Genomic DNA, 13718 nt, shown 5'->3' with positions numbered 1-13718 from the left:
TGTGAGTTGCTCGAGTCGTCGCCTCCAGGTCTCCTCCAGGCTCCACGGACCAGTGACCACAGCGACTGTCAGTTACTATATCAGCTCCAGAGGTGAGTTGCAGGGGTGAGTCAAGATTTTTTTATTTTTTAGGGTCTCTATATGACTCTATCTGTTAGATTGTCACTGCCTTACTGTTACTGATTTATTGGCTTGTTGGCTGTTGGGTTTCATGGATGATGCCATGATGGATTTGTGATGAATAAATAGATTTGTGATGAATAAATAGTACATAAATAAATAGTAGATAAATAAAATAAACTAAGAAAACAAGAAGGATCCTACCATGTTCAGAAGCTAAGTAGAATGAAAATCAAGTAATAATAAAAGAAATTTTTATAATAATGCTTTTTGTGTTTCCCCTACAGAAAATAAAAAAATAATTTGTTGTCACACACACACACACCCAATAACAGATTTGTGTTTATTGTTTAAATATTTCATTATTTTGTTTATTTTATTATTTTTCGGAGTCTTAACTATTTTTCTTTGTTAGGGAATTAGTTTGGTGCGAAAGCCCAAGACACCCAGCGTATCCAAAAAATTATTCTTTGTTAGGGATAATACAAATTGCAAAGAATGGATACCATAAACTTGGATTTTGATGATGAGTGTAATATTACTCCATCTTCAGATAAATCTGAAAAAAAACAATTCTTCTATCAATGATGGCACTAACAAAAAGAGACAACGTAGAAAGACATCAGCTGCTTGGGATGAATTCTATTTGTTACCTATAGATGTTGATGGAAAACAGAAGGCAAAATGTAAAAAATGTGGGGCTGAATATGTTGCTAATGCTTCAACCCATGGGACGGCAAATTTGAGACGCCACATTAATAATTGTCCATTACGTGATAACTATGATGTGAAGCAGATGCACATGGATTACGGAACCAAACTTCATGCGAAAAAAATTGAGCAAGATGTTTATCGTGAGAAGATGGCAATTGCTGTAATAAAACATTGTTATCCTTTTTCATGGGTTGAGCATGAAGGAAATCGAGATGTGCATAAATATCTTAATCCAGATGTTAAACCAATTGCTAGGAACACTGCTAAAGCTGATGTATTGAAAATACATAAAAGGGAGAAGGAGAAACTTAAACTTACACTACAGAGTGCTTTTGGTAGAGTGTGTTTGACTTCTGATTGTTGGTCTTCTCCTACAACTGAAGGATATTTATGCATTACAGTTCATTTTGTGGATGAAAATTGGGTATTGCATAGTAAGATTATTAACTTTTCTCACATGCCACCCCCACATTCAGGAGTTGCTTTGTCAGAAAAAACATTTAGTGTATTGAAGGAATAGGGTATTGATAGGAAGATATTTTCCATCACATTGGATAATGCAACTGCTAATGATAGTATGCAAGATATTCTTTCAAGTCAATTGTCTTTGCAAGCACCTTTAGTAAGTGGCGGTGAATATTTTCATGTAAGGTGTTGTGCTCATATTTTGAATCTTATTGTTCAAGAAGGTTTAAAAGTGATTGAACGTGTTGTGTATAACATTAGAGAAAGTGTCAAGTACATTAAGGGTTCAGAAGGAAGAAAACTTAAGTTTGAAGAGTGCATTAAACGAGTTGGTATACTTGCTTCAATCAGTTTGCGCTTAGATGTACCAACTAGGTGGAATTCAACTTTCATGATGATAGAAAGTGCACTCATATATCGACGGGCTTTAATTCATTGTGCTTTACTTGATGCAAATTATAAGTATTGTCCGTCAAATGAAGAGTGGAATAGAGCTGAGGTCATTTGTAATTTCTTGAAGCCATTTTACGACATGACAAAACTCTTCTCGGGTTCGGATTATCCTACATCTAATTTATATTTTTCAAATATATGGAAAATTCAATTGCATTTACTTGAAACAATGGAAAATCCGGACTGCATTGTTAATGGTATGGCTGCAAAAATGAAAGAGAAGTTCGATAAATATTGGAAGTATTATAGTGTTGTTTTGGCATTTGCAATTGTTCTTGATCCTCGTTACAAGCTTCAATTTGTCGAGTTTTGCTACTCAAAGATTGATTCATCCACTTCTCGGCAAAAGTTAAATCTCCTTCGTCAAAAGTTGTATTCTCTATTCCAAGATTATGCAAACAAATCAAAAAATTCTTTGGAATCTACTACTCCATCTACTGGGGGTACTGGTGGTAGTGACAATCTCATTAGAGATGAGCTTTCGGTAACTTCATTTATATTTTCTAATTTTTCATTTCTTATTTTATATATTATTTTTAGCTGTTATATTTATATTGTTTGTTTTTCTATTCTAATATATGACAGGAATTTGAATTTTATGAAAGCCAATATTGTGCTACTACAGAAAAATCTCAATTAGATTTATATTTGGAAGAGCCTAGGCTTAATCGTGTGGAACATGCTGAAATGGATATATTGCGGTATTGGAAAGATAATCGATTTCGATATCCTGATTTATCTCTTATGGCGCGTGATGTACTTACTATTCCTATCACAAGCGTTGCATCAGAATCTGCATTCAGCATTGGAGCCCAGGTTCTTAACAAATATCGAAGATCACTTTTGCCGGAAAATGCAGGAGCATTGATAACAACTCGAAATTGGTTGTTTGGTTACGCAAGTATGCATTTTTTTTTTTTTTGAGTTCTTCCAATATTATTTCAATAATTTCAATACTTACATTTTATTTACTTTCATATCCTTTGTCAATTGTTATTGTTTCTTATTTGTTATCTATTTATTTTGTCATTGTAGTGGACCCAAGGGAAGAAAGAGAAGAAGCTGAACAATTAGAAGTCAAATTTGAAAATCTTTTGATTAATGATTTGGGAGAAGTTTCGACAAACAATCATGGCTAATTAAGTTTTTTTATTATCTTTTGAAAATTGTAATCTTGTGAATTTTTATGGAACTCATTTAAATTTGGTTTTGTTTCTAAATATTTAACTGTTATATTTTTTAAGATTATGTTTTGATTGTGGGACTTGAATATTTGATTCATGTGTTATGCATAATGCATGAATTAAAAAAATATGAATGATGAATGAACTTATTAAATATTTTACATTTAGCTCTATATGTAAATATTACGGGACTCATTTAAATTTAGATTTATATATAAATATTTTATGCATGTATTATGCATGTATTATTTTTTTAATTTTACATTTTTAAAAAAATTGTATTCATTAAAGAGATGTATTATTTTTTACATTTTATGTTCTTTTCATTTAGAAATTAATAAATAAAATGCAGTTTTTTTTAAAAAAAATGTCATTTTATATGAAAATTTTAAAAATTTTAAAATAAAAAATATATATATTTTTAAACGGGTGACCCGTTACCCGCCCGTTTATTAAATGGACGGGTTAGGGTTGACATGTGTGTGATCCATTTAACATTGACTCGTTTATGACCCGCCCATTTATGACCCGGCCCATTAGTGACCCGTCCAAACCCGGCCCGCTCGCCCGTTTTGCCAGGCCTAAAAATAGGATTACAAATTCAAACAAAATTAAATAAGAAACAATTCTAAACAGACCTAGCAAAAAACAAGCATAATAAAATAAATTAAAATAAAAAAATTTAAACCAACCAAACAAATCCTATAATGTTTACATCTACAATCAAAATCTCTAAAATTTTTTACTTAAGTATTGGATGGACATATTCACCCAAGATTCTAATTAATGAAGTATATTTTTTTGTAATTCATGAATATTAATATGATAACTAATTTAACTAAAAATCAGTGAAAAAAATAATAATTATAACTTAATAAAACATCCTTAATAAATTTTGTGCGTATGCTTTGGCCCCTAGCCATAATTCCTAGATCCGCCAATGTGCGCAGTGGACCATAACATTAATGTGAAGTAGATGGTAAGTGCACCGGTCTCCCGATTGTGTTAAAGTCCGGCTGGGCTCGCCCATGTCCATACTTCTCATGCCTACATGGAACTTTTCATAAAACCTTGATACCCACAATGTGCTTATTATATTGCAAATATTTTGTGGCAAATAAAAACACTTTGCACGTTAAAATACTATACCATATCACATCATTCACAAAGCATTTATCTTGCTAGTTATGGAATTTCGACTAACGATTAAAACTCTCAATTTCAAATGAGCTCCATTTTATGTTTTGCCTCTCGATTTTTTTAATTTGACTATCTATATAGGAGCACTCAGAAGTGTATATATATAGTCACTATCTTCTTAAAATATCATCCAAAATAAAACAATTGAATATAGTAGGATTGGGCATAAATTTATGTTTTGATGTGCATGAATAAGATTCTCACTGATACACTCAAAATCGGTACACTTAAAATTGACAGATATGTCATTGGGTGGATAGTTGTAAGGTCAATATTGGACAACATTTGATGTCTTACATAACAGCCTTCAGGTTATCCATAACCTTCGATGCGGTTACAAGAGGTATTATTGATGTGCTGCATAACCATCTTAAGTCATCCATAACCCTTCTAAGCATAATGACACACTCATAAATGTCAAGTTAAAAGGGAGTTTGCCTTCACCACTATAAAAAGGTGATCTCGAGAGGAGGTAAACATCTCATTCTCACTCACTCTTCATTTATTATTACAATCTGAACTTCTCATTTCTTAACTTAAGCATCAGAGTGATCTTTCAGAGCACATCTCGGGTCCTTCAAACTATTATTATTTGATTTCTTTCAAATGATCACGGTCAAATGACGATTTAACAAAAGTCGTACGATTCTTGGCAGCAACACTCATATTTTGGCATAAAGGAAATATTTGGTACAATACATTTCGACATTATTGAAATTAATATATTACAAATTTCTTATTATATACAATATTTTTATTGAAAGGTTAAAATAAAAAATAAAAAAATTGGCTTGTGACAAATGCATGACATCATTTACTTTGATTCACTTCATTATTGTTGTTGTTGTTGTCATTAGTATTATTATTTTGTGCATGATATTGATTGATTATGAAATGTTATTAGTAAATAAATTAAATTATTAAAATAATTTAAATGTTTAATATTTTTATATATATTATTATTATATATATGACTCAACATGTGATATGTGTTTTAGAATTTATTAATGACGAACATAGTACTACTCAATGTGAGGTCATGTTGTCCAGAAATTCATTGCAAATAACATAAAGAACACCTTATGTCCCTCTCTCTCTCTCTCTATAATATATATATATATATATATATATATAATTTTTTGTCTTTTGTCGAATAATTAAAACTGAACCAAATCATTTGATTCATTCTGCATCAGCAAAATTGAATTTGAAGGAAGTTGATCCATTTCTCATCAATTGGATTAATTCGTTAGGTCACAATCGAATGGGTCCATGGAGGAAAGGATATATATGCAATTAAAAAAAAAAAGCATGCATGAACTACCAATCAAATAGGTCCATAGAGGAGAGGATAAGGTAAGACTGAATTTGGATTCAGTCAATGAAATTCATTTTCTCTCAAGAGGAGAATTTAGTAGGTTGAGGTAGGTATTGAATTAGTCCAAAAGGGGAATAGTTTGGAATCAAAACCATCATGAATTAATTTACAACAACTCAAATTAGGTTTATAATTCTTCCAAATTAAAATTGATTTATGACTTTAATAAATGAGAATGTGTGCGCTTTTATTTGAATGTCTACAAGGATGCACATTACATTTAATGGAGTCTAAAAGTTTATAATTAGGTTTAAAGGTAAAAGCAAATATATTTATAGATAATCCATTTTTTTCCAAGACACAAAATTTGGGTTTTTTTTATTTTAATTTTAGTACCTTTTTTTTTTTTTATCTTTTTCTAGGTCTAATCTCTCATCAATTCCAACTTGTATATTATTTTGTAAATATTCATTAGTGCAATTTCAAAATAGATAAATAAATAAATAAATAAAGATAAAAAATACATGGAAAAAAAATGAAATGAAAAAATTAGGTAAGCCAACTCTTCTATCTTTACACTTACGCATACATCACAAGAGAAATTAAATTTAAAAAAATCAATATGTCTTAAATTTGATTGATCAATTGATTGTTCAGAGTTAATTTGAGGTTCTCATTCTAGCCTATAAATAGAGCATTTCAAAGAATCGGAGGGAAAAAGAAAATTGGAGAAGAATTGGACACTCAAAAAAAAAGTGAGACTAGAATCTAAGAGATTGAGATTGAGAGGTTTGAAAAATAAGGAGAGGATTGAAAACAGAGAGTGAAGAGGACCTGGAAAAATGGTGCGCATTGGGAGGCTTCCAAGTTCAGATTTTAGAAGGCCAAAGAAATTGGGTGAGATGGACTAAAGATCAGAGAAATTAAGAAAGATTTTGGGTAGAAGCAGCAAAGTAAGAGGAGTTTCTAAAAGTTTACAAGTTTAGTACTCTTTCTATCTAATTTCATAGACTTTGAATTGTTGATTCAATAAGTTGGATCCAATAACCCAAATTTGAGAACCCCAAAATCGATCCAAGAACCCAGGTCAACTTGACCCCAGTCCAAGTCAACTGACCCAAGTCTGACCTATTTACTTAAGATTCAGGTCAACCTTGACCTAGGTTAATTAACTCATTTCCTCACAACCTAGCCCAATGACCCACTCGATTTAAAGCCAAAACTGAACTCTTAAGACCTAACCCAAACCCAATCTGAATAAACCTAGCCCAATCTAAATAAAACTATCGTGATCTAAATAAACTCATGCCTATCCTAGTTCTGCCTAGACCAAGCCCAATTAGGCTTGACTTAAACCAACCCAATCCAACCTTAAGCCCACCTACCCATAGCCCAATTGACACCAACCTAAGGCCCAATCCTACACTTGAAACCCAATCCAACCCCAAGTCTAACTGGGCCTAGCCCAATTAGACCCAACTAGAGACCATTAAGCTTGGCTAGCTTAGCTCGTCATAATCCTAAGTTAATCCAAGACCTAACCTAGATTCAACCAAACTAGAACCTTAACTTTATCAAAGTTAAATTTCAGGTTTACTCGGCCCCTATTCGGCTCACAAAAAAAAAAAACCAAGAAAAATCCTAAGAAAATCAAAGAATACATAGAATAAAGGAAAATACAGATTGCAAAAAGGGGGTGGAGGTTACCTTATGGATATGAATTAAATGGGAAAAGACAAAGAGGTTGAAGCTATCTACCACCTTCATGAGTTCGTGCTCGACTTGTAAGAGAAACAAGAAAGAAAATAAAGATGAAAGAGATGAGAGGGAGTAGAAATGAGAAAGAAAAAGAAAGGGAGAGAATAGATCGAAGAAGAAAGAAGATGAGAGAGGAGAGGTGGGAGAGAGTAAGACTCACCAAGTCGTGAGGGCTACCAAAAGTGGTGGTGAAGGTGGTGGTTAAGGGAGTGAGAGAGAGAGAGAGAGAGAGAGAGAGAGAGAGAGAGAGAGAGAGAGATCGAGAGAGAGAGAGAGAATTTGAGAGAGTTTGGGAAAAGAAAAAGAAAATTAAAAAGAAAATAAAAGGAAAATGAATATATATATATATATATATATATTAAATTTTCAAAAAAAAAAGAGCTAGTGAGACACATATTACCGTACAGACACTGACACGTAATGCAACCAAAATAATGTCTTTAAGGGGCAACGTGGCGCAATTTTGGTTGTCCAAATTGTGTTTTCTCTAGACAGTTGGATCGCTACCACGTTAGCGATCCATGTTAAACTTCTTGCACCAGTCATCTTCTGCCACGTGGTAAGACATCACGTTGACATCACCCTTTCATATATTGCCTCTTAGTTTAAAAAAAAAAATAGAAATACCTCCTATCATCACCACGTGTCACCGCTGGTGACTGACACATGGCATTTCATTCCCATCTCCTGCCTCTACTTTTGTTCAGCATAGGATCAACCTGGTTTGACCTGAGTCAAGTCAAAACGGATATATAGGGTGTTGACTTTGGTGCAATCCAAGAGAGGGGGGCATATATAGACTCAAGAAGATTTTTTACCGTTAAGGACATACTAGGGATTTTAGAAATTGTTTAATGAAAAATTAACCCTAATTACCATAGTAAAATTATGGCAACCCGAGAGTTTCGATCGACCAAGTCATAGGTTTGGTCGCCTGAGCAAACACAACCAAAAAAAGTAACTTTTCCGTGTTCGGGTGCCTAAATGAGGGTTCAATTTGCTGACCAAGGCGATTTTCCAATCTGTCCGAGATTCGGTCACTTGGTCTCAAGTTCGGTCTGCCGAACTAGCGATCGAACCTCAGACAGATTGGAAAATCTCCTTGGTCAGCAAACTAAACCCTCATTTAGGCACCCTGAACATGAAAAAGTTACTTTTTATGTTGTGTCTGTTCGGGCGACCGAACCCATGGCTCAGTCGACCGAAACTCTTGGGTTGCCATAATTTTACTACGATAATTAGGATTAATTTTTCATTAAACAATTTCTAAAATCCCTAATATGTCTCTAATGGTAAAAAATCTTCCTGAGTTTATATATACCCCCCTCTTGGGATTGCACCAAAGTCAACAATTGGAATCAGAGCTTGAGTCACAAGGAGTGATCGCCTTTTCTTGCTTAGTTGCTCCATATCTCTTTTCAAGTTCCTCCCATATCTCTTTAGCACTATTACATGCCATAACTGGGGGAGATTCTAGCTTATCCCATTTTGCTCATGCGTATTTGTCATCATAAAAAATTGGGAGATTGTTGACTTTTTGAGTCCTATCTCTGGTTTTGATGCTGACGAAACACAAGGATCTTGTGTGTGCATCTAACTTGTGAACATGTTTACAATATAGCACACGCATGAGAGAGGATTGATGGAAGCCTGAGAGACATAACGATCATACCGTCTGGCGTATTCCATGATCTAAGGAGTAAAAGAAGAAGAAGAAGATACTTATTTTAAATGTAAATGCATTATTTTTTGTATTTTAGGTATGCAATATTTGCATCGGCATGCATGATATGAATAAGTTCAACAAGACCGCAGATTGACCATAGGGAACTAAATGACCTTAGGGCACCCTTCGGTCAACTGACACCGAATTTTTTTGGTAGGCTAAAAAGACCTTAGATAGACCCTATGTCCTTGCACAAAACACTTAGGATAGTCCCCATTATCACATATACTATCAGGGGAACTTATTGAATTAAAAAAAGACTTAAAGGGTTAAGTTATTAAGGTTTCAGGCGACATAACCTTGGTGTTCAAAACACCTCAGTCGACCAAACCTTGGTGTTTAAAACACCTCAGTCGACCGAACCGATGAATAGTCAGCATGTTGACTTGACTTCAGGCAATCGAACCAAAAAGACTTTACCGTGTTCGGTCAACCAAACATTTACACTGACTTTTTCCAACAATTTGTGTGCCCGAACTTCACGTTCAAAATACCCCCGGGTGACCAAATGTTCAAGTTTGGCAGACTGAAAACGATAGAATCTTTTTGGTTCGGTCGTTCGAAGTCAGGTCAACACACTGACTATTCAATGGTTCGGTCAACCGAAGTGTTTTGAACACCAAGGTTCGGTTGTTCGAAGTCAGGTCAACACACTGACTATTCAATGGTTCAATCAACCGAGGTGTTTTGAACACCAAGGTTCGGTCGTTTGAAACCTTAATAACTTACCACCTTAGGTCCTGTTTTAATTCAATAAGTTCCCCTGATAGTATATGTGATAATTGGGACTATCCTAAGTGTTTTGTGCAAGGACCCAGGGTTTATATAAGGTCTTTTTAGCCTATCGAAAAAATCTAGCGTCGGTCGACCGAAGGGTGCCCTAAGGTCATTCGGTTCCCTATAGTTAATATGCGGTCTTGTTGAGCTTATTCATGTCATGCATGCCGATGCAAATATTATAGACCCAAAATATAAAAACCAAATGCATTTAAATAAGTATCTTCTTCTTTTGCTCCATAGATCATGGAATACGCCAAAGGATATGATCGTTATGTCTCTCAGGCTTCTATCAATCCTCTCTCATGTGTGTGTAGTATTGTAAACCTGTTCACAAGTTAGATGCACACATAAGATTCTTGTATTTCGTTAGCATTAAAACCAAAGATCGGACTCAAAAAGTCAACATAAGGGGTGCTAATACCTTCCCCTCACATTTGTACTCTCTATTCCAACTTTAGTGAAAGCAGAAAAAAACTACTAGTTCCTTAACTTTAGGATTAGTCTAAAGACCAATCAATAAATAGTAATTCAGTGAACTAACCGTACCTAAGAAAATAATAAGTTAGAGGTGACTCTATTGAACCATTATTATTATTATCACCCCTTACCATTCCAGACCATTCTCTTAGGCATTGCGACAATATTCAAAGAAAATTAGGAAATTTGACATTCAGATTTAGATATTTGAATTTAATGAAGTAGCACAATATCACATTCTTTGGGGTATTAAAATGAAAAAGAATGTGATGTTAAGTGATCACTTTATGAGCAAATGGGATTAAATTAGTGTGACCTTATGTATCAATAAATGTTCATGATGAGCAAAGTTTGTCAATAACTCTACATAAACACAAAGATTAAGAGGCTCTTACCCTTACCCTTGTGCTATTATGGTTCCCATCAAGCTATAACTAAGTCAAGGAAAAGGGAAGACGGTAATCCGCTCTAAACACACAAGTACCGACGGTCTCAAGTCTTGCACAAATAGTATAAGGTATACGTTATTTAAGCAAAGTTTAAATTCAATCGAGATGATCATATACTTGCCGATTGATTGAGCTATTTTTATCAATTGTTTAATATAATGCATTAAGATTGCAATGATCAACAAAGAATATTTATAAATAGACATCAAATTGACATAAAATACTAACTTTTTGAAATGGGAGAAAAAGTTGCACAGCAAACATAATAATTAGTGAAACAACATACTAAAACATCAGATTGACCATGGTAACAAACCGGCATAAGTTTAGAAAATGTTTGAGGAAATAAGAAATCACAAGCCCTCGTGACGAGCGATGCAGTAGGTGGGGTTCGAGATACTGCATCCAACCATGTCCTACCATGTGGGCATAATCAAATATATTTGAGAAAAATAATTTTCTTTCTTTTTCTCTCTCTCTCTCTCTCTCTTTTGTTTTTTTTGGGTGGCTGTCACCAATTAACCTTCATATATGTTGCCCTAAATCAAAGTGAGATAATATAATATATATATATTGTTGGGGAAGGAGACCAGCCAGGAGTAAGTAATTAAAGAAGGCGACCCAGCCAACGCCCACCGGTGGTAAATGCTCAGCGCCGGCGGCCCAACCACACGCGGTAAATGCTCCATTGTTTTTTTCAGTGCAGCTAATCAAAAAGGAGGGACAACACATTTATAGCTGTTGAAAGGTGCATTGATTGTTTGTATGCAGAAATTTTAGAGAGAAAGACAAGAGTATGACGGTGAACCAGCTGGAAACTTTTTGCACTATCAGAGAGAGGGAGAGAGGATTTGATTGATGATTGAGTTACTCTGTACTCCAATTTTCACAAATCTAGGATGTGGACCTTAAATGCTTTTGTTTTGTTTGAGTTGGAATTGTTACATCAAGGAAAGACCAATTATTGGATTTGATTATACATAATATTTGTTTAAATAAAATGAGAAAAAGAAATAAAAAATTTTTAAATTAAAATTTTTTTTTTTTTATGTTTTTGTAGTAAGAAAACCAATAAAAATAAAAATAAAAAGTATTCTAAATTATTAATAAAAATTTAATTTTACGCATCTTTAATATTTATTTTTTTAAAATTTTTTAATCATACTAAAACAATATTTCATTTTTTTTTATATTTCATATAGAGAAAAAATATAGTAGAAAATGATTTTTCTTTACTTTCCTTTCACAAAATAAAATCCTTAATCCAAACTGACCCTTAAGGTTCATTTAAACTTGGAAAATGTTAGGAAGAAAGAAAGAAAAATATGAAAGAATAAACTTTTTTGTGTTTGATTATCAAGAAAAGTAAGAAAGAAAATAGAATACATAACAAATTAGTAAACAAAATTTTCATTTTCATTTTTAATCATACTAGGGAAAAATTAATTTTTAATAGCATCTGCTATAGATAGAAATTATGATTGTATAACATGAATTTCCTTATTATTTTCTTTACTAAATTTTCTTGTTCTTTTCCTTTTTTCTGGCAAAATTACCCATAAAAATTTAAATTTTTATATTTAAGATTTTAAATTTTGACCTCAAGTAAAAGTAAAAGATACATAATAGTAAGTGAAAAATGGAATATCTTTTGGCTCATGCAATTGAAATTAATACTCCTTTTATGATAGAAAAATGACATTTTATTGAAATTAAGTGTTGGAGAAGGAAGGCATGAAGGTGATAACCAAAATGCAATAATGTAAGATAATCATCTTCTTTGTTCAAAACCATATTTAGTTGAATAATTTATAATTAAATATGGCATACTTGAGTATTTAATCAATTAACATAAAATCAACAAAAACACATGTGGGAGAAAGAGATTTTAGTGGAGAACCCTTTTGTTAAAAGAGAAAAAACTATGAGAATGAAATTCGATTAATATTCCACTATATAATAGTAGGATTAAAATAAGTGGTTCCTAGTCAAAACTAGGGGCATGTATCCGACCATAATAAATTGATTAGTTGGACATACCTATTAAATATCATCTTTCACTTTGACATAAATTCTACTTGGACATGAATCAATACATCCAAGTGGATCACTCCATGAATGCACGGGTCATCCTCCGCAGAACTCAAACCTAAAACCTTTTCTCTATAGCCTCTTCATCCATAGAATTGGCCTCAAGAGAAGAAAGGAAATGGAAACCCGACATTTTTTACCATTATTATCATACACCAATTAAAAGGGGAGCCTAGACGCAATGGTAAGGTCGTCATCATGGTCACAGGCTCAAGGCGTGAAAACAATCTCTTGTAAAAATATAAGGTAAGACTGCATACTATAGACTCATTGTGGATTGTCCCTTCCTCGGACCCTGCATACGCGGGAGTTTTGTGCATTTGAGATGAAAAATAGTTCTTTCTAAATTGTTTGAGAGATCAAGTGCCTCTAGAAATTAGTGTTTCCTAGTCAGAACATAATTATTTGATTAGTTGGACATGCCTATTAAATATCATCTTTCACTTTGACATAAAGTCAACTTGTACATGAATCAATACATCCAAGTGGATCACTCCATGAATGCACAGGTCATCCTCCTAAGACTTCAAACCCAACACCTTTTCTCTATAGCCTTTTCATCCATGGAATTGGCATAAGAAAGGAAATGGAAACCCAGCATTTTTTATCATTATTTTTATACACCAATTAGAACCTTTCCATTATAAAATCTAAGAGGTAAAGACTTATTCATAATAATCTTTTTAAGATAAGATTTGTCTCAATTAGAAGTCTTGTCGTTTCATTATGAACCTAATTAGAATAAGACTTGTTATAACTTACTTGAGTCTCTTTTCTATTTTGGACATCATACTGTTTAATTATGATTTTTCAATTTGGGGCAAACTCGAAACTAAAATTTTTCAAAATTTGAGAGAGATTTGTAGCTTTTAAATTCATATTACACATTTCAAGATATTTTTATAGTTATTCACATTTTAAGATAGTCATTCTCTTTGTTCAAAACAAAGCTAGCTAGGCAGATAATAAATAATTAAATTATG

Source organism: Malania oleifera, chromosome 4 (genome assembly GCF_029873635.1).
Source record: "Malania oleifera isolate guangnan ecotype guangnan chromosome 4, ASM2987363v1, whole genome shotgun sequence".
NCBI lineage: Eukaryota > Viridiplantae > Streptophyta > Magnoliopsida > Santalales > Ximeniaceae > Malania > Malania oleifera.
This window is presented reverse-complemented; position numbering follows the sequence as displayed.